General features: G+C 39.2%; 1 pseudogene; it reads left to right on the plus strand.

The window, feature by feature from the left end:
• The window catches only part of LOC112610955, a 107997-nt pseudogene that overhangs the window by 25279 nt on the left and 59332 nt on the right, over window positions 1-23386 (plus strand).

Raw genomic sequence — 23386 nt, forward strand, 5'->3', positions numbered from 1 at the left:
GGGATATATGCAGATTATAGAAAATGGCTGGTTTAAACAGTTCAGGGAGGTGGCCTGAAACAAAAAATAGATAATGAGGACAACAACAACAAAATCCTAACCTTTAGAGCCCTCCACATATACAAGACTTAACAATAAAGGAATCGATTGCCTCTGTCCAAGCCATACCAGGTGTCTGGATATGCCCAATCACCTTTTTCACAAGTCTGGAAAAGGTACCAGATCTAAAAATAAAATGACAGACAGACAGTTAGATAGATAGATAATAGATAGATAGATAGATAGATAGACACAGATATAGACATTCAAAGAAGAGGGCCTTGTTGATTCAAAGCTGGAATAGAGGGCAGAAATGTCACAACTGAGATACAAATGGGGTGGCTCCCAGAACATAAACAGGCCTTGGCGATAGAGGAAATGCTGGACTGACACCCAGGAGCCCTGAATTCTAAGCTCGCTGCTGCTTCTGCCTAGCGTTGTGGTCTTGATGAGGGAGTTGCCTGATGTGTTTTTGTGTTTTCATGCTTGTAAAACAAGAGGGTTGCAATAAATGAATTCGAAGATCCTTACCACACTTAAAGATTTTCGTAACGATATAAAGAATAGAAGAATATGAAGTGAACCCAGTTCTCATGACAAGTTCGAAGTGAATTCACCACTCAGGAAGTAAGGATCAAGTTTCCATCAGTTAGACATGAACTTATTTCTCTTCTGGTTTTAGATTACCAACCCACACCTGATCTAAGTTCACAGAAAAACCTGTTTCATGTCTTTCTCAAAACCTTCCAGGAATGCCATATTATCTATAATTTAAATTTCAATGCGAATAGGCACATTTGGATTATTAAAGGCCATACTGTCCATATTTGTGCGTATTCTGCCTGCTTTGCTCCTGCTGGAGCTACTTTCTGGGTTTTGGAACCCTCTGTTCACTCTCCTCTGTGAGTGTCATTTCTTTGGAATACGCATGCCAGGGGATTTAAACATTGTGTGGTAGAATATTACTTGGTAACATCAGTCGTATTTATAAATCATCAAATGTAAAACATGAGACACAAATTGCCTTGTTTCTACTGTAGGGCCAGGTGTTCTTTCTCCTGTTCAAGGTAATTAGGCAGTGACTTGTATGATGCACCCAAGGATGGAAAAGACATTTCAGCCTGCCAGTTACACATAGAATTGCATTGACTTTGCATCCCTAGGGTATTTAATGCCACCCTAAGGTATCCGAAAAGCAGGTTCCCTCTCTTTTATATAGGTTCCAGGAGAGTGGGAAGTTATTTAAGAATATTGTAGAACCTTGCATGGAAATGTGTCTTCAATAGAATTGAGGCCCTGTGGCCGGAGAGGCAAATCAATTAGAGTGATGTTAGAGGAAGACAAGAATCAGAAAGGCAAGAGTCAGACGACAAGACTGAGCAGACTGGGGAAAAGTCCTGGTAAATTGCAGACAACAATCTTGGTCAAGTTACATTTGAATTGCTGATGAGCTGCCTCAGAGAAGATGCTGCAGAGATAGTAGAGAGACAAGATTCCACAGGATGAAGAGATCTGGGTTGGACAGTAGAATCGAGGACCTAGGAACGCACGGTGGATGATATAATTTGAGTACAGGTAATCGATAAAAAAAGGCAATTAGTGTTTGGCAGTTAGACAAACAGTGGAATTTGTTTTACTTTTTGAAATTCACTCAAGCAAGAGGAAGCAAAGTCCTTAAGGCTATGTCTACACTAAACTCACAGGGGAAGTCAGAGGGTCCAGAACATCTTTTAGTGTTCCCTGCAATCCTACAACCTGGAGTTCCCCAAGAAATTTTTGAAACGGATGCTCCGTCTGCATTCCAGGTAGGATGTTTTGTGTTGGGTTCTGTTTACTTTGCGTGTTGATTCCTTTACAGAATAATCTACTAGAGTGGATTCTGCAACTCTGTTTGATCTTTAGACCAGTGGGTTCCTTGAGGATCTGAAATATGAGCCTCCTAGTGAGTTTAAGTTTATCAATGGCCGGCCTTGAACATGCACTTGGAAAGATTAGTGGGAAATCCTGCTACAGGCAGAGCCATTGAGAAAATTCCAGGAGAGAGACTCAATAATGAGGGAAGTCTGAGCTAAAAAAATCCACCCATAGTTTGATGAGGATAAAGGTGTAATAGAGGCAATTAGCATTGTTCGTAAGAAGCCAACTTCTGACTTTAATTAAGAAACATAAAGGTAAATTAAATTAAAAAAATATTTAAAAATTCAGTAAAGTACCAGAGAAGAAAATGATGATTATCACAGAATATATCACAGGTTTCTCTTAAAGGGGAGGAGAAGAAATTAGTGTTATCAGGAAGAGCCATTGGTTCAAAAGAGGCTTTTATGAAAATTAGTTTGAGAAAGTGACATTCTTAACTGATGATATGAAAGGTTTAAAACATTTCTTGCACTTTTTTGTCTTCGTGTTTAATTAGTATGCTCTGACATATGTCAGGGCATTAACAATTTTGCAACATTAGTTATCTGCCCAAGTTGAGTACTATAAATATATGTGTATATGTGTGTGTGTATTACTTAATAGAGCAAGAAGGTGAGCTTGTAAGTTCTAGTTCAGTTTTGAGACCTCTAGCCTGGTTTGCCTTTCATTAATAGAATTAATGGAATTTAAGATATATTAAATAGTAACCAATTTATGGAGTTCTAATCCTTACTCCACAAATATATTGGTGCATGAGTTTTAAACATTTCTACTTTAGTACCATACTTGAAAATTCAGAGTGTTGGCAGAACGAAAGCCCATTTGAAATATTAACTCCAAAATAGACTCGTTTTTTCCTTGCCAGTATAGGCAAATCTGCAGGGACCTTTTGTTGCCAGTCAAATGGAAAAATCCTATTTTAGGAATCAACCCTATTTTTAAATAGTTTTCAGTCATTACTTAATGAAAGGCATAGCTCTTGATCTGCTGTTCGAAGGATTAAACAAAAATCTGGGCTTCAAGTGAAATGTCAACAAATGCCACATATACCCTACATTGAAAAGGTTAAGTTGTGTGGCTAATTAATACTAGAGCATCAGAGATAAATGTGCATGACACTAGCCATTTATTATTGTAAGCTTTTTTGGTAAATGTTTTCTTAAACACATTTTAACAGTTGTTTAAGATATAATAAAGGCATCCAAATTCATAGTTTGATAATTTGCATTGAGGTCTCTTTATGCTAAACAAAGTATGGATATTGCTAAGATACAGTTTTCAAAGTATCATGATTGATGGCTGAACGTATTTCCAAATACACTCATAACTTTAGCTTAAATGTAGTTGAGTGCAGATTGAATAACAAATGGAATTGAGATACAGTGGAAACTTGAAGCTAAGTCAGATAAAGAGCACTAGCATTACCCCTGGGTGTGGACCAGAGTGGAAGAGGAATCTGGGATTCTGATGTTGCAGTAGCTAACCCTGAAACTCGATGCGATGCTTGGCTTATGAAGAGACCTAATCATGTATATGTACAGTATTTTGAAAGGATCAAATACACACACACACACACACACACAGAGAATAAATCATAAGTAGTTTGATAGCTAGATAAATTAATCCATTCAAAAGTACATATATAGAGAGAGCATGGTGTGTGTGTGTGTGTGTGTGTGTGTGTGTGTGTGTGTGTGTTCTATGAATGGATGGGTGTATACACATATAGGTATGTACACTTACATTTAAAACTATGTCCCAGTTGTCTGGAAGTAATTCTCAAATTGTCTCCCTGCTTTTCCTGTGCATTCCTGTACAACATGGAAGTTGTAAATGATTGTAAAGTTGTAAATAATGCCCCTAGGCTCATGTTAGCATATAGATGAAAGCTAATTCTGGGTAGATAGTATCTGAGCTTATTTATTAAAATACATTTTTGCTTTTCTTTTTTAAGAGTTACTTAAAAAAATAAAGTCAATGGAAAGCTTTTCCAGTGATTTTTTTTTTCACGTGAAATTAAGTTTTAGCCTTAGACCGTGTGAGGGGGTAGATATCATAGAAACCTAGGACCAAGCTGCTGTCCTGAGGGTAACATTTCTAACTTTATTAGCATTTCTAACATTTCTGACTTTGAGATGTAATTTCCACTGGAGCCTGTGGTTCAAATTTGAGGTGTTCAGAAGTAAATCTGGAATTTTCAGATCATGGAAGTGAGATTATTTTGATGAGGAAAAACCCTGTGCCTGTGTGGAAACATAAGCTTTGAGATGTCAATATTCATGTGCATCAGGGTTTATCTTTTATATTATCATAGCTGTTTCTAAATCTGCCCCTGCTCACCAAAAAAGTCTAGGTTTGCTTCCAAATTAAAGATATGGTATATAGTACATAGCGGTAAGATAGTGGAGATACATAGTCTAGATGCAGTGGGTTATTTCTAAACATTGCCTTCAAACATGACTGCAAATATATTAGAAGAAAAAATATTAAGTGATTGAGATAAGTATAATTAGCCTTTGGGTTGTTGCAATTATTATCAATGCAGAAATCTCATTAATTCATGCACAGTTTGGAGTTGATGATTATTTATGTGAGCGCTCAGCATAATTTCCAATTTCTATGTTTGTAATAAAAGAAGAAATAAATAGCATGGACAAGATAGATTTGCTTACATGAGCAACATAATGAGTGTCTGTAAATGCTAGGCATGATGTATGTTATATAACTTAATGTTCATAAGTTGCCTCTGGGGTAGATGATATTATCTGTATTTTACCAATAAGAAATCTGAGGCTTATGGTTTAAGGGACTAATCAAGGTCATGTATCTAAGGAAGTGGATTGAGGATGTGAATTTGGGTCCTGTGTTTTTTTGAGTACCAACCCTCTTAAGTTCCTTAGGCGTTTTTATTCCTTTGTTCAACCCATTTCCTGAGTGACACTATGGTAAACATTATTTTTGCAAGCAATATGCTTACTACTGTATTTACCAGTCATTCTAATCTGGGCAATAGAGCAGTCATCTCAAGAACTTCAGGATGCTATGGCTTTCTTAGACTGGCAGAGACTGTATGTACATTTGAAATATTCATATCCTAGTAATGTATACTCTTTCCAACTCATGCATATCTCTTACTAGTTTCATTATTGCTGTTTTACTGCACTTAATTTTGTGTGTTCATGGAACATCTTAGAGTCAGTATTCACTATAGAAAAGGATTAATAAAGTCAAGACTTAATAGTAGCTACTTCCTGATAATGTTGTCCGCAAAGGCTCCTTCTGAATCTAAATCCTGAAAATGCTCTCAGATATTGAGCTGGTGCTGGCACAAATGAAAATCAGATACTTTTAGGTAGTAATTTTTAGTATCTTTACTGAGTGTCAGGTGGGAGGAAGCAGCTGGGAATATGCATTATTTTTAAAAGTAAGAGCAAAGGTTTTGTTGTGTTCGTGTTGCCAGCTTTATGTTTCAGAAAATAGTTGACTCTCCTGATGTGTAAGTTCATAAAGGCATGCCATGCTTCCTTCTCAGCTCTGAATTTAATGAGCTTTTAGGTTTTGAGAAGTGTCTAAAATATTTCTTTCTCGTATTTAGTGAGACATAAACGTTTTTATTGAAATGCACAGGAAAGCCCAGCATAGTTCCTGCCATATGCAAGGCAATCTTGCCTATTTCATCACTGCTGTTATGTTATTTTTTTTTTTTTTGAGATGGAGTTTTGTTCTTGTTGCCCAGGCTGGAGTGCAATGGCATGATCTCAGCTCACTGCAACCTCCGCCCCCTGTGTTCAAGTGATTCTCCTGCCTCAGCCTCCCAAGTAGCTGCGATTACAGGCGTGCACCACCACGCCCAGCTAATTTTGTATTTTTAGTAGAGACAGCGTTTCACCATGTTGGTCAGGCTGGTCTCAAACTCCTAACCTCAAGTGATCCACCCGCCTCGGCCTCCCAAAGTGCTGGGATTACAGGCATGAGCCACCGTGACTGGCCAGTTGTGATTTCTTTAAAGCCTTTCTTCAGTCTATGAGATACACTGAGTTCTAAGTGCCCCTGTGAAATGTCAGTGAATGGAAGTGGGCAGGCAATTAAAGAAAGAAGCTATATTGGCATAACTAGACTTTAGCATATGTATTTTAGACGTAGCTCTAAAGGTGGCTCAAATGATGGAAGAGTGGAAACACTTTAAAAGATGTCTAGGGATTTGTTAGCAATGTATATCCTACCACATCACTTTTATTATACAGTTTTCTCTTGGAAGAATCATGGGTTTTACAGTAACAAAGACTTTCCCAGGCCTATAATAAGCTGATGGGTTGTTTTTTCTCTTTCACTACTGCATGAAATTTCTGCTAACAGAGCTAGGCCTCATTAACCTTGTGCCATCATTTCATCTGTCCCCTTACCCGTTTCATAGAGGATGCCCTTTTGTGTCACATGATCAAGATGGAAACACCTCTAATGACAGCTTCACAGATAGTGGAATGAGCCCTTGGTATGCACACTGGAAATCTATTATTTTGACATCTACTTGCTTGAAAGTCAGACTTACATAGAGTGATCCTTCTTTGCAATAATGTATGGCCCTAGAACTTATGGCATCAGGCTATTTGAATCATAATAAAAATTTTTTTTTATAAAAACAAGTGAAATTGGAAGAAACTTGGAGGTGTTGGGGTGGATAGAATAAGAGAAAGAACAGGTGGCCTTAAGAGAGAGAGGAGTGAGAGTAAAAGGAGACAAAGACAAACTTCTATCATGTCCCAGTGAAGTTAGAAGCCACCCAGGAATTTCTCAGATAGTTACATTGATAAACAAGAGTGAGAAGTCCGTACAGTTGCCAGATGGATTATGTCAGTAAATATGCAAACTGGAAAGTACAGTTTCAACACAGTTTTGCTTCAGAGTTGTGTTTTCCTTTTCAGTCATACCTAAATTGAACACCTAATTTCCTCAACCTTATGTGTTGACTGAATGTCATCTGGAAGCATATGTTTCAGCTTACACATCTATGACTTCTATACATCTAAAGTTAAAATCTCATTTAATTTTAATGCATCTTATTTACTAAGAAAATCATAGTAATTTAGGTGGTTGTCTTTGTCACACACTCCAAAAGACCAATTAGAATGGTTCCTTTGTTTTTTTTTTGGCTTAGAGTCCTTTGTCTCATACCTGCTGGAAATTAATTTTAATAGTCAGTCACTTATTTAATTAAGTTAGAAGACTTTTAAAAAGTAATGTATCCAATAAAATCATAGACTAATGGCCACTATGAAATGCTCATTATGCTAGCAGCCTTTAAGCCTTTAGCAAAAAGAATTGTGAAGAGTGTTTATATGAATGGATTAGATTTCATTTTAAAGTGCATTAAGTGACATAAACAAATGTGGAAAAACTTACCTGTAACTTACAAGTACCTTAGATTACTAATTAAATGAAAATAGGAGTTAAATATTGGAGTTGTAAAGTTTCAGAGCAGCGTTTTCAGGTATGTTATATTAGTATATCCACCAGAGAGGAATAAATGTGTTTTAAGATAATATAAAGCCTATGATGTCAGATGTTTTCATGTGAACTGCAATTTATTTAAATGATCAATATCCCCCTTGAGCTTGTTTTCTTGCTTAATAAATGAAGTATGTGGTTATGTATTATAAGAAATTAATAAGACATAATTCAAATGATAATTTCTTATGGGAAGAAAATTCTAGATAGTCTATGTTAGAAGAAGCCCTAAAGCGGCATTACCTAATAAAACTATAATGTAAGCCACATATATAATTTTAATTTTTCCACTAGACACATTAAAATGTAAAAAGAAGCAGGTAAATTTATTTAATACGTTTTCTTTAGTGCAATATATGTAAAACATTATGTTAATTTATAATTGATATAACAAATTATTAATGGAATTAAAACCTTTTTTTTTGGCCAGGCACAGTGGCTTACGCTTGTAATCCTAGCACTTTGAGAGGCCAAGGCAGGAGTTCAAGAGCAGCCTGGCCAACATGGTGAAACCCCATCTCTGCTAAAAAAAATAATAATAATAATACAAAAATTAGCCAGACGTGGTGGTGCACACCTGTAATCCCAGCTACTTGGGAGGCTGAGGCACAATAATCACCTGAACCCAGGAGGCAAAGGTTGCAGTTAGCCAAAATCCCACCACTGCATTGCAGCCTGGGTGACAGAATGATACCTCGTCTCAAAAACAAAACAAACAAACAAAAAATTCTAAATCTTCGAAATCCAGTGTGCATTTTACATGTACAGTACATTTCAATTCAACACATTTCAATTCAGCCATGTTTCATATGCTCAATAGCACACGTGCTGGTCATTACCATGCTGGACTTCAAAGCTCTGAAGCAAAGACACAGGGCCAAGCAGGCAAGAAAACAGCTGAAACAGGTCACCTGGGACCAGTAGCAAACTGCCACTTTCTACATACACAGGGCTGCTCTCAGCCCAGCCAGTTCCTCCTGCCTTAGCCCTAGTGCTGCCAGATTTTCTGAAGCCAGAAATCCAGAGTCCTATAGTAAATTTCTTGATATTTAAATGTTAGCAACTAATGTAAACATCATACCATGCTGGCCTTCGGGTGACCAGTTTGTGGCCTCTGTTCCCAGCAAATTTTAAGCCATATAAGGGTTTCTGACTCATCTAACAAGCTGTATTGGGTTTGGTGAAGGATAATAAAGGATCCCCTTTTTCACAAATACAATGTATTTGAATGTATTTTTAAAGTTATGGAATGGGTTCCACATTAGAATCAACTCAGTGATTGCCCTTGCCACTTTCCTGTGCTCATAGAACCTAGAGCTGGAAAGCTCTGGGATAAAGTACTTCATTGCTGTAGCTCACTTCACCTCCTCCCCGTTTTTTAACGTTCATCCCACCAAAGCTATTGCTGAGAGTCCCTGATGCAGTCTTCTTGAAGGCAGGCAGAATCTGTCTTATTCCACACTGTATCTCCAGCATTTGAATGGATGAGTAGGTGATACATAAAACTCAAAGAAGAAGTTTGGCAAAGATATGGAGAATTTGGAACCCTTGTGTACTGCTACTGGGAATGTAAAATGGTACAAGCTACTATGGAAATACAGTTGGCAGTTCCCTTAAAAATTAAAGCTAGGCTGGGCACAGTGGCTGACGCCTGTAATCCCAGTACTTTGGAAGGCCGTGGTGGGTGGATCATGAGGTCAGGAGATCGAGACCATCCTGGCTAACATGGTGACCCTGTCTCTACTAAAAACAAAAAATAAACTGGACGTGGTGGCAGGTGCCTGTAGTCCCAGCTACTCAGGAGGCTGAGGCAGGAGAATGGCATGAACCCGGGTGGCAGAGCTTGCAGTGAGCTGAGATCGCGCCACTGTACTCCAGCCTGGGTGACAGAGCAAGATTCCATTTTAAACAAACAAACAAAATTAAAGCTAGAACTGCCATATGATCTAGCAGTCCTACCTCGGGGTATGTACCCAAAAGAAGTGAAAGCAAGGACATGAAGAGATAGTTGTACACCTGTGTTAATAGCATTTAGTCACAGTAACCAAAAGGTGGAAGCAAATCAAGTCTCCACTGACAGATGAATGGATAAACAAAGGTGGACTGTACATAAAATGGAACATTATTTAGCCTTAAGGAAAGGAAATTCTGACGTATGCTACAATGTGGATGAATCTTAAAAACATTATACAAAGTGAAAAAAAAAATCCAGTGCCAAAAGGGCAAATGCTATATAATTCTTTTTTTTATTAGATACCTCCACTAGTCAAATTCATAAAGACAGAAAGTAGAATGATGGTTATCAGGGGCTGGGAGGAGAAGGAATAGGGAATTATTTTTTAGTGAGTACAGAGTTTCAGTTTTGCAAGAGGAAAAGAGTTCTGTGGATGAGTAGTGGTGATGATTTCACAACAATGTGAATGTGTTTAATGCCACTGACTTGTATGCTTAAAAATCGTTAAAATGGTAATTTTATGTTACATATATTTTACCACAATTAAAAATAAACTATGCTTTTTTTAAAACCCAAAAAGGTTAAATGATATATCCAAGGTCACAATATTGTAGTCTGGAGCTTTTGAAACTATCCCAGGCTGTGCATAGTATGTTTTGATGTAGCACAATAATAAAGGAAGGACTTAGAGCTCGGAACCCATAGACCCATATCTTCTTGACAAGTCACGTGATATCTTAGTCCCTCAGTTCCCCTACACATCCAATCCTGTCTTCTGGAACCAACTGACCAGTAAGGTTAACATGATAAAATGAAATATGTATGAGAAAAATATATGTCCTAGATTAATCTGGGCCAAACTCATTATATGCTGGGGAATTAATGTGTTTTTAAGATTAAAAAAAAAAAAAAACTTTCCAGTAATGTAGGAAATGTGTAAGAGCCTTGTCGAACTGATGCCCCAGCAATATGATTCCCCAGTTCAGTTAAAATGATCAACTGAATATAAAAGTTTGCCTCATCCACCGAGCAAATTTGTTTCACTTTTCTGTTATCTATATGATGATGATGATTTTATTTCATCACCTTCCATGTGTGCTGAAATGCCCTAGAAGTCCAATTCTTCTTGTCTTCCTCTCAGGGTAAAGTGAGGTGGGAAGAGAATCCCAAGTGCAACTTTAGCATATCTAGTCTCAAGAGGCAGCACCACCCCTTGAAGCACAGCATCTTCAGTGACCTTTCCTGGCTTAGTAACTATGTTATTCAAAGTTACCAGATTTCAACAACCAGAGAAAAAGGCACAAGCATTTCCTATTTCCATTCTCTAGAGATTTGCTTTGTTAGGAAAGCAAGACTCTCAGTTTCTGTCACATGGTGTATTAAGTCTTATTGTTGAAGAGGACATTATCTTGAGACCAGGAAAGCAAACAAGATTCTGTATTAGTTCTAAATTGTAGATGGCCCAGTTTATCCAGTCTCATGTTTTAAAAATGAACACAGCTCAGTGGCTTGCAAGTTGCTACTTACAGATAGTTCCTTCCCATTGTTTGAGAGCCTTACGTCACATTATGAACTAAAATAAATTCAAGATAGATTAAAAGAGTTACATGCATAAGAGAAAACCGTAAAAATAAAAAAGAATATAGGTGAGAAGCAAATCTTAGCTTGAGGAAAGGCTGTCTAGGCATAAAAGCAATGAAAAAAATTGCAAAAGGAAAATAGATACATTTAACTATTGATAAATGAAATTGTATACAAAATTTCTACATGTTAAAAATATAACATGTAAACACAAATTAGTCAAATATTCACAACAAATACGATAGACAAGGGCTAATGTATGATATGGCTTGGCTGTGTCCCCACCCAAAATCTCATCTTGAATTATAATAATCTTGAATTATATATAATGTCAAGGGTGGGACCAAGTGGAGATGATTGAATCATGGGAGTGATTTCCCCCATAGTGTTCTCATGATAGTGAGTGAGTTCCCGTGAGATCTAATGTTTTTATAAGGGATTTCCCCCTTCACTCGGCTCTCATTCTCTCGTCTGCCACCATGTAAGACGAGACTTTGCTCCTCATTCGCCTTCCACAATGATTGTGAGGCCTCCCCAACCACGTGGAGCTGTGAGTCAATTAAACCTCTTTCCTGGCCAGGCACTGTGGCTCATGCCTATAATCCCAACAGTTTGGGAGGCCAAGGCGGACGGATCATGAGGTCAGGAGTTCGAGACCAGCCTGACCAACATGGTGAAACACCATCTCTACTAAATGATACAAAAAATTAGCTGGGCATGGTGGTGGGTGCCTGTAATCTCAGATACTTGGGAGGCTGAAGCAGGAGAATCGCTTGAACGCGGGAGGCTGAGGTTGCAGTGAGCCAAGATCGCACCATTGCACTCCAGCCTGGGCAACAGGGCAAGACTCTGTCAAAAAAAAAAAAAAAAAAAACTCTGTCCTGTATAAGTTACCCAGTCTCGGGTGTGTCTTTATGTCTTTATTAGTAGCGTGAGAACATGCTAATACAATATATAAATACATCTTTCAAATCAATTTAAAAACCTTATTATCTTATTAAATAATGGCAAGAGATGTGATTAGAGGTATGATTTTTCTTCACAAAGAAGAAATGTAAGTGGCTAACAAATGTGAAATGGGTCCTTATTTTTAGTAATTAAAGAAATGCAAACTAAAATAAGATGAATAGGATCAAGACAGTGTCTACTATTAAACTTTTTTGGTTTTTTTTATAAGGTAACCCTCAATTCTGGCCAAATTACAGGAGTATAAGGTGATGCAGCCTTTCTGGAAAGTTATTTAGTAACAGGTGCTAAGAACCTTAAATATGTAAAAGTAATGTGTAAAAGTATAAGTAATTGCATTTATAGGAACCTGTCCTTAGAAAATAATTAGAACTGCCAGTACAGATTTATATACCACAGTGTTCACTGCAAAATTATTTGTAGTAGTGAAAAGTTGAAGATCACCCAAATGAACAACTGTAAGGAGTTTATATAAATTATGGTTCATCAATGCTGACATTATTGCTGACATTAAAAATTAGGAGTTTGAAGAATATTAAAATGGGAATATTTATTAAAATGTGTTCAACGTAAATTTGGCACCTTGTGTAATGTGTCATTGCATAAATTTGTAACAAAGGTATAGCAATGTTAAATATATGTGTATGCACTGAGAAAAGATTAAATGAAAATCAGCAATGTGTTAGAAACAGTTTTCTCTGTTTCTAACAGAGAATGGCCAGATTACAAGTAATTTTAATTTTCTTTATACTTTTCTGCCTGTTCCAAATTTTCCAGAATAGAAGTATGTTATTTTTATAAATGGAAAGAAAGTTTTTAAAGAACTGTGTTGCTAACAAAACAGATTTGTTATGAAGAACACTCTTCAACTTTCTCCATACACTTTCTCTTGACACTGTCATTCACTTCATAGTTAATGACTCCATTTTTCCTCCGTATCTAGCAAGTTACCAACTTCTACTGTCTCTCTCTTCAGTGTATCCTAGAACTGGCCCTTTCTTTCCCCTCCTACAGTCAGCCCGTAGTTTGGATTAGCTCCTCATTACTCTTGGCCTGTTTGGAAGCCTCTGACTCTCCATTGCTCTCAGTTTTGAATCCTGAACCCAGCCTGGCATGCATTATTCTCAGTAACATGCTTCTCACCTAACTTTTCACATTAGTCCTCAGACTCCCTTACACACATCAGCCAGACCCTCTCACCCATATGTTTTCACTTCCCTGTGATGTTCCTGCTACTAGCAATGCCCTTTTTTCATTCATTCATTCATTCATTCATTCATTCATTCAACAGACATTTACTGAGCAAATTTCATGTGCTAGGCACTCTGGGGCACAAAGATGAATTAAACACAAGCCTCTGCCTCCAAGAGGCTGAAAGTCAGCTTGAGGATACAGACAAATAAACGTTTTGTGTGAGGAGTGTGAGTTATGTTATTAATGTGTTATCCACTGGTGAAACTGTAATTTGAACCCAAGTCTGTCAGCCTCTAAAACGATGTTGCTTCAAGGTAAGGAAAGAAAAGCAACTGCACTGGTCTGATATGGCTGGCCCCTGGGTATCTGTTGAGGAGCAGTAGGAGATGACTCTGCAGAATGGTTGTGTGTGCCATGCTGAGGTGTTAAAACTGAATCCTCTTGACAACTAGGATAGCAATAATTACTCATGAATACTCCACACCGTGCTCTGCGCTAAGGGCTTTGCACATGCTGACTCAGCTAATCCTCACAATGACTTTATGAGGTAAAACAACTTCATCTTTTCATAGATCAAGAAACCGAGGCACAGAAAGATTAAGTGATTGGCACACTGTCGCATAGTAATATTTTATGTGTTTAATTGTCTTGTCTCTGCAAATAGATTGTAAAACATGAAAGGTTAGAGGCTGTCATGGGCACTTTTGTATCCCTAGCAGGACTCTATTCATGACCTAGATACACATAATGCACACACCGTAAATATGAATTGAATTGAATGGTCTTCATGAAATACTCTTAATTGCTTTGATTATTATCCAGACCTGTATTTTGGGGAGGGGAGGAGGAAGGTAGAGAAATGAAGAGACACCTTATTTTGACATTGCATGTCCTTCAGAAACAAATGACATATCCATATTAACTGAATGTACAAGGTAAGTTCCGAACTCACAGAATCACAGTCTCTCCAAGTTGATAGCCGTCATAGCAGGCGCCTTGTTGAAACTCCCACTTGTTTGAAGCTGTAACTTGACTGGAAGCCTCTCAGAACATGATTCTGGAATGTGAGGGACTGTAGCTTTTTAAACTCACTTGTTCTAAGCCTGTAACTTGTTTGGGAGAGAGAGTGAGCCCTGGCAGTGAGATTCCAACCTAATAGGGTCACAGTGTGTAGGTTTAAAGGGGATGCTATGCAAATGAGCATTTGCTTCCTGTTTGAGCCCAGAGATAAAACGGGAAGCATAGAGTGCATATTAAATTTTGCATTACGGGAATCGGTCGATGGAGCTGCACAGCCACAATAGGAATCTCACTAAAGGCTTGCATGCCTGTGTGCACAAAGAGTGGAATATGTTAAGCCTTTTCTCTTCACCCCTCACCCCTCTCCCTTGCTCACACATGCTCACACATGCGGGAGGAGCAAGCTGCCATGAGGTCATATAAGGACACACAGCACTTCTCATTCCAACCAGAGCATTGCATTAGCTTTAACAGGGCAAGAGGGTGGAGGGGACAGATGAGAGAACAGCAACATCACACACCCTGTCATGCCATGGCTTTATCGTAGCTTTCTCTGTCACAGCCCTGCCCTCGTCTCACAAACCAAAGTCATTCATGGCCTTTGGGGCTAGGCTGGACAAATGCCTCCTCTGTAGTAACAGTAATCGCAGCTAACGCTAATTGAGCACGCCTATCAGGTGCGTGGCTCTGTGTCCTTTCAGTAGGTGGACACTTGTAACCCTTGAGTGATTCACTGTTCCAGGCTGCACTTACCAATTGCAGAAACTAAGGTTCAGAGAAGTTTAGTGAATTGCCTGCGATCACAGAGCCAATCGATGGGGGAGCCCAGACTCAGGTCCAAGCTTCTTGCTCCAAAGCCCAGTCTTTTAGCTTTTGCGCTACATTTTCTTGGTTACAAAACCTCTGCCCTCAAAATTCTCCCTGCCTCCACCTCCAGCCAGAAATCATTTGCCCTTCTTCCAAATTCTCACAGTGCTTTCTCTTTTATGGGGCTCACTGATTTTAACATCTTATTGTTGTCATTTATATAAAGTGTTCACTTTTCCTATTTGGGTATGGGGCAGATGTTTCTGATCAGATCGGCCCTGTCTGATTTGGGAATGTATAAAACTACCTGTAGAATTTAATTCAGATTTCCTAAAGAAAAGTAAAGACCCAGCTGAGAAAGACCGAATCATGTTTCCCCTAACAATACGTAAATCACCTATCATAGTCCACCTTACACCAACTGTCTCTTCCTTCGTGTCCCCATCCCTTACTGTCCTAGTGTTCTTTAGCATCGCAGTCTGCTCAGAACTATTCTTGTTTATGGTTCAAATTTGCTGCTCCTTTTCTGCAGGTCTCATTTGTTTTGTGGCAGAGTTGAAGCTTCCTTGGATTCTTTATGGCAGGCTTCTGAGATGCTTCCCTCTCACATTGCTTCAGATTCAGACTTTGAAGAATCTAGTCGTCATTAGCTTGCTTTGAAGTTCTTGTATTGTATCAATTTATACACCACATGGATTTTAAAACATTCCGTGAGATGACTGCTGCAGCTGTTTACTACACCAAGAATACCCCCATCTCTCCTCTCTCTCTCTCTCTCTGTCTCTCTCTCTCTCTCTATTCTGTCTGTGACTCCCTCTTCTCTTTCTGTAAGGCTGCTTCTCTCTAATCTTGTTTCTTGGGCTGTGACAAATGAGAAAGGGTTTAAGTTCATATCCTGATCTAGTTTTTGGCAGAAGAGAGCTGTTTTGAGGATAAACTCAACTCTATCATTCCTCCCACGTTCCACCCATAAACACTTTTCTGGATGTATTGCTCAAGGTTTTTCTGTTTTTCTCTTAATCATTTCATAATCACTCAGTCTAAGCTGTATGTATTTTGTTCATACTTAACCATATATATTTGCTAATAAGTGAATCAGTGGGAAAAACAGGAAGGAAAGAAACTAGAGACTCCAGGTTCACTGGGACAAGCAGTGTACCCCTACTCTTCAAGGTACAACCCTAAACAGGCCATCCAGTTATAATACCACCACTGGGCCCCATTCCTGATGAATTCAGTGAATCACAAAGGTGCTCACAAAGGTGCTTGTCTTGAAGTCAGTCTTGATGTTTGTGCTGTTAATGGAGCACAATCTGCAGCTGGCCCAGATGTTGCTGACACCAGCCCTGCCTCCCTCCATCAGCATAGCAACGATTCTAGCAAATCTGTAATGTTGTCCATGCACCTTGGTGCAGAGAGTCACATACTGCTCCCTGAAAGGAAAATGATATGGTTCCTCCTGTGTTGTATTTGCTGGAAAAGGCTGGAGACAAAGAAGTTCCCAAAGCCAGGCTGCCTGGGCCCCTTGAGTGATAGCATTCTTGCTCCTGTGACCATGTCCTAAGGGAATTGAATGCCCTGACAGTCCCATGGAGATGAGGTTCTGGAAGAACCCCTCAACCCTGCTGGTCCTGGTGTTCCATTACTGCCATGGCTGAAGACAGAGGTCCAGTCCTGCCACTTGTTGAAATTCAACAAGACTACAGGGAACTGGCACAATAGGGCCACTGCCAGCTGCCAATGCCACTTCACTGGCACTACCACCAGACCAGGTCTTGCTGGTTCCCCCAGGCTGCAGTGGTTCCTCAAGGGCAAGAGTTCTGTCACAAGGGCACCAGTGGCCTGGCTATCTCATTTCACCTACACTGTCTGAGAGCATCATCCTGCTGCCCACCGGCATCTGCCTTGGAACAGATTCTAGAATAAAGCACTTCGTGGACCTAGACTAATACACCCTTGAAAGTCTAGCCCAGGCAGTTCCCCTGGTACCATCTCCTCCTGCCTTCAGGGGGATTCTTCCTTCAGGCACCTCTGTCCTTTCTTCCATCTAGCCTCTATCAAGGTATGTTAATAAATTTGAGAGGGAAGGGACGGGGATTCAGATCACTTTAATTCAAAAAGATCTCTCTGCTTCCAAGTAATCTAGTGGGTGCGACTAGAGGGACTGGAGAAAGACTCCACTCAGCTCCTCCTAGGCCTGTGGAGCTCCAAATGTTGGCACATGTAAGGGAGGGAGTCCAGCCCCTCAAGTGTTCTACAGGGCTGAGCTCAGATGGTAGGTCGACCCGGATGCACGGCCATGCAAGCCATCGTCTGTTTGTCTGTAAGTGAAGGGCAAAATCCTGGTCATTGAGTTCCACAAGTTTCTTCCAAGTATGTTAACTTTTTATTTCTATTCATCTCTTTTAGGAAATTATTTATTCTTGATATAAATTGTTTATAAGTAAATATTTGCAGGAAAAAATATACATATATTTTGAGACAGTCTTGCTCTGTCTCCCAGGCTGGAGAGCAGTGGTGCGATCTCAGCTCACTGCAACCTCCGCCTCCCGGGTTCAAGCGATTCTCCTGCCTCAGCCTCCTGAGTAGCTGGGACCACAGGTATGCACCACCACACCCAGCTAACTTTTGTGTTTTTGGTAGAGACAGGGTTTCATCATGTTGACCAGGCTGGTCTTGAACTCCTGACCTGGAGTGATCTGTTCACCTGGCCTCCCAAATCCTGGATTACAGACATGAGCCACCATGCCCAGCCAGAAAAATATTTTTAAAATTTCCACATACAGTTGGACTATATCCTTGGGTTCCTCATCCATGGATTCAACCAACCATGGATTGAAAAAAATTTATATATATATATATATACACACACACACACACACACAGGTATATATATGCAAGCTCCGCCTCCCGGGTTCACACCATTCTTCTGCCTCAGCCTCCTGAGTAGCTGGGGCTACAGGCGCCTGCCACCACACCTGGCTAATTTTTTGTATTTTTTAGTAGAGACGGGGTTTCACCATGTTAGCCAGGATGGTCTTGATCTCCTGACCTTGTGATCCGCCCGTCTCAGCCTCCCAAAGTGCTGGGATTACAGGCATGAGCCTCCGCGCCCAGCTGAAAATCTATTTTTTTAATGGATGGTTGTGTTTGTACTAAACATGTACAGACTTTTTTTCTTGTCATTATTCCCTAAACAATACAGTATCACAACTATTTACATAGCATTCACATTGTATTAAATATACATAATCTAGAGATGATTTAAAGTGTACAGGAGGAAGTGCGTAGGTTATATGCAGATACTGCACTATTTTATATCAGAGACTGGAGCATCTGTGGATTTTGGTATCTGCAGGGGTCCTGGAACCAATCCCTTTTGAATCCCAAGGGATGACTATGTATAAAAAATTTTTGATGTATAAAATTTTTTTTTCCAAAGAATGAACAATGTCATAATCTAACACTTAGCCTCTATAGTTAATATAATAAATAGAAACTTAAAGTGCTGCAAGCACTGATTTCCACATGGTAGATTGTGACTCACTGGTGGGGCATAATCATAATTTTTAATGATATAGAAATAGAATGTAGTGGAACAGGACTGGGGATGGTGGCTCACACCTGTAATCCCAGCACTTTGGGAAGCCGAGGAGGGCAGATCTCTTGAGGTCAGTCAGGAGTTCGAGACCAGCTTGGCCAACATGGTGAAACCCCATCTCTACTAAAAATACAAAAATCAGCTGGGCATGGTGGTGGGCACCTGTAATCCCAGCTAATTGGGAGGCTGAGGCACGAGAATTGCTTGAACCTGGGAGGCAGTGGTTGCAGTGAGCCGAGATCATACCACTGCACTCCAGCCTGGGTAATAGAGCGAGACTCAGTCTCAAAAAAAAAAAAAAAAAGAATGTAGTGGAACAAAATAGAATAGAAAGATGAATGCTTTACACCTAGTATGGCTAAGTGTTATTTCATGAAACATTTCAGTTGTCTGTTTATATAAGTCTGTATTTATGTAAATCCATCTGTGCACATACACAGGTCACTCATTTACATGTATCTTGTAGGTCCTGGGGCCCTGTGTAGAAAGCAGGTCTCATCGTGGACCACAGTCAAGCAAAGGTTGAAAGCTGCAGCCTCAGGAGGCTCCTCACGCCCCTGCTACGCCATCTCTGTCACTACTTCCTTCAGCCTCTTTATATTCTGCTTCCCTTTCTCTAACTTCCAGATACATCTTTCTTCCCTTAAAGCCAGTCATGCATTCCAGACTGGTAGTGCCATCTTTGAGCCCTTTGATTTTTTCATTCTTGCAAGATGACTGAGGGGAAAAACAGAAATAGCGATACACAGACACTAGATAAATGGCATTTTATCATTCCCACTTGAATATCATATTAAAAATAATTCCTGTTGCTATTTCAAGATGTTGCTCAATTTAAAGTGGTATTTCTGCTGTTCAAAATGCATGCCTGTAGCAGTGCATAATGCATGCTAGTGCTTTGGTACATTGCCCTGCCTGAGTGAGTTTTGCAGATAGTTGTTTGGCTACATATTCCTTGAGGCCGGTCAACCAGGAGAGGCCTAAAAATGCTTAGGAATGTCGCAGAATGCCCCCCCCCATTTTTTTTTTTTTTTTTTTTTTTTTTTTACTACTGAACTCCTTTTTTGGAGGTGCCAGTGAACAAACCATCAAATGTTTGTAAAATGAGGAGACAGTTAAATTTTCTGCTAAGCACCAGGCACTCAAGAGTGTGACTCTGCTTTTGGCCACTGGTGGCATGCACAAATGAAAGGCTATGAGGCCTTCTCCTAGATGCCAACCCTGCTATCGGTGCCTAGCGCATTTGGAGAACATTACTGTCAGTACAGTAATTCATTTCCTTAAGACAGAACTCAGAGTTGAAAAGAGGTCAAATGAAAAGGAATGCAGCAGTGCCAGGTTTCCAGCCCTTTTCTATGTGCTTAAATATTAATAGACACTTGGCCTAAAAGCTTGTGTAGCTTTGTAATCCCTCAGGATAGTGGGAGGGCTTTGGGTTGGATATGCATTCTTAATTCCCCATTGGCTTGTCTTTGGTTACTCAGCATGTTTCTATGTCCTGAGACAATACTGTGACAAATGAGTGTAGTCTAACAGGCAGAAGCAGGTGAAGATGAATCTCTTACGAACCGTATTTCTTATTAAGTCTTCTGATGTATGTAAAATATAAAAGGAAGATAATACATCTCTAAGACACCTTCCATACCTTTGCTCATAGAATTGAACAAAACTCTATTTAGCTGGGAATTGAAGGAGGTATAGGCTTTGTGTTTTTAATGCATCAAAAGTGTTGTTTATCTGAAAGTAAAGATTGATACGAAAACATGCCCAAAGCAAATTAACGAAAGAGGGGCTTATTTTTCAGGGGGAAGGTGAGGCAGAAGGCTTGGGTTCCGTGCTGTGTATCAGCCAGGTGACCTTAGCCTGGCCACTAGCCTCTCTGAGGCGCAATTTCTGCATCTATAAAGTGTCATACAAAGCAGCTCTGAGTATACCGTGAGATGCACACATGGAAAGGCTCTGGACCCTGAGCACCACGTCACTGACTTATTATTGTCTCATTAACAAAGTTATATAACCCATATCATTTAACATGGAAGGCCATCCTGCTCTTTCACTCTCTATCACATGGATCTCTATGATTAATAGCACAGAAAACTGTAAAATTGCATGTTGTACTGTCAGGCCTCTCACTTGCTCATTTGAGACTTCGTAGTGCCTACTGCACAGGAACAGCCTGTAAATTAGCTTTGCTAATCTTAGGCACATATCAATTATTCACCAGCCAGGCTCCTCTTGTACTTTATCTTATAGAATTCATTGGCAATATTGCACCACGTTTCTAAATCTTAATCTGAAACTGATACATTGATACTAGGTTTCAGTGGCCTTAGATAATTCTGCATGTCAGCCGATTCTGAAAATAATTTTTTTCTTTTTCCCTTACTTATGTGAAACTCTATATGAAGGTTAAGAAACAAACTGCTGGCTGTTATTTTCTACTTTTCAGTATCATTATGAGATCAGACATCTGACATATCAGCCATTTAGCTTTTGAGAGAGAATATAGAAGCAAGAATTTCTGCTTAAATTTATTTTAAACACCATGTTGTTTGTAGTGTTTAATAAAATAGTATAAAATGTGTTCACTGTTCTTTTCAAATACATGTAATTCAAAATTACACATATTGTTGTTATTTTCATTGCATAAGGAGAAAATTATATACAGTCTCAATATCTGTTGTTTTCATATGTAAAGCATAATTAATTATGTTAAGTCTGTACCTGTGAGAAAATGTAATATGAACATAAGAAATTCATCCTATTTATATATTTTTTTAATTAAAAAAAAATTTAAATCATGGATGCAAGCAAAAGAACCACTTAATGTCTGTCATTAATGAGCCCTCCTGACAGGATAGATAATTGTCCTCGGAGCAGCTCAGATAAATGATTTGATGGTTCCTAGAGAGAATCTAGATAGCTCAGAAAAGGAACAGAGACTGCAGTTATGGTATTAGCAGTATTAATGAGCATGTGTGTGTTATCCTTGGGGTGGTTGGGTGCCCCATGGTTCATGCTCAGCCTTCAGTATCTGCTGAATGACTTCTACTCTGTAGTCTTGAAAATTAGATAGTGGATGATTTCTCATGAGAAAGATAACATTCTTACAAAGATCTCAGAACAGTGCCATTTGACATGCTCTGTGTTTATCAGTGTGTCCGAAGATGGGCTCATGAGTGCTGCCCATCAGTGATACTGCTTCTGATTAGCCTAGTGGGGGAGAGAGTAAGTGAACTATAGTAAGGGGCTTTCATAGCCTGTGTAATCAGGTGTTAGAGTTAGTGACATTTTAAAAGCCTAAGGTTTATCAAGGATCCAATGAAGAGGCCAGGCACGGTGGCTCACGCCTGTAATCTCAGCACTTTGGGAGACTGAGGTGGGCAGATCATGAGGTCAGGAGTTCGAGACCAGCCTGGCCAACATGGTGAAACCCCATCTCTACTAAAAATTCAAAAATTAGCTGGGCTTGGTGGCGCATGCCTATAGTCCCAGCTATTCAGGAGGCTAAGGCAGGAGAATCGCTTGAGCCCAGGAGTTGGAGGTTGCAGTGAGCTGAGATCGTACCACTTTACTCCAGCCTGGGCAATAGAATGAGACTCCATAAAAAATAATAATAATAATAATAAAATAATAAAAAGGATCCAGTGAAGGAAGTCAGCAGTATCATAAATAGTATCATGCTTGAACAACATGCAACATGGAACATTTTGCCCACTTCTGGACATCTTCAGAATGGCAAATATATTCTAAAGGTGCATCTTCAGTTTCTTGTTAGGATATCACTGAGCAGTTTTCACTCTGCCTTTGGTGAGATTATGTTGTGTTAAATAAAATATTCCGAAACATTCTACTAATTTTCATGAATAACTGGATGTTATTTTTGACAATATTTGTCCAAATCTTTTTACTTCTTCTGAAGAAGATTTTCATGGTAAGAAATATTAATTTGTTCAGTAAATTTTATTCAGCATCTTTTTAAGCTAAGCACTGTGTTAGGAGTGGGGATACTGGTCACAGTGTCTAGAAAAGTGCTTGTTACATAGAAGATTATTGATATTTAGTGAATAATTGCATAAAAGATGGATAAAATACATTCTTGAGGAACTTGACAAACTCATAATCTAATAGCTGGCTCAGGAGATAAGAGAAAAAGACATTTGAATAAAAAAATCACAACGAAGCAGAAGTAAGGGCTAATAGATATCAAAAAGTACTGTAAGAGAGAGTAGCAAATGAAAATACCTCCCAAAGACATTAAAGTCAAGTGATAGATTTTATTGGCATTTACCTTTACAAAAGTTTGCTTCAAGGGTACTCAAAGTTATAGCAAATTATATTTGCGGGGGAAAAAAATAAAATGAGGTATATTCAGTATGATTTTTTTCTCAGAAACAACACTAGAATAGGAATTTGCATTTCTATGCAAAGTCTTAATTCCCAGTAGTTTTTCAAATAATGGACAAAAGCACCATGTTAAATCAACCATTTAGCCACCATAAATTATAGACCTGTTTGTTGTGCAGATTAAGCTTCCTGCTATATCAAATTACATTTAATATGGCGTGGTATTACCCTCAGTTCTCACCTTTATCATCCTTGCTATACTTTACAGCAAGTACTCAAAAGGTCGGTGTTATGCCCAGACTGTTTGTTCCCCAAAGAAGAACACCAGAGTCCAGAGTCAAAGCCAAGCGGCAAGGATCTTTACTGCAAGTTCGAACTTGGTCCCTCCATTCCACAGCATACAAGAGGGCCTCGAACAATGCGAGTGCTTGCTTTTTATAGCCGGATGTAAACAG

The sequence above is a fragment of the Theropithecus gelada genome, chromosome 17 (assembly GCF_003255815.1).
Source record: "Theropithecus gelada isolate Dixy chromosome 17, Tgel_1.0, whole genome shotgun sequence".
In the NCBI taxonomy this organism is placed as follows: Eukaryota; Metazoa; Chordata; class Mammalia; order Primates; family Cercopithecidae; genus Theropithecus; species Theropithecus gelada.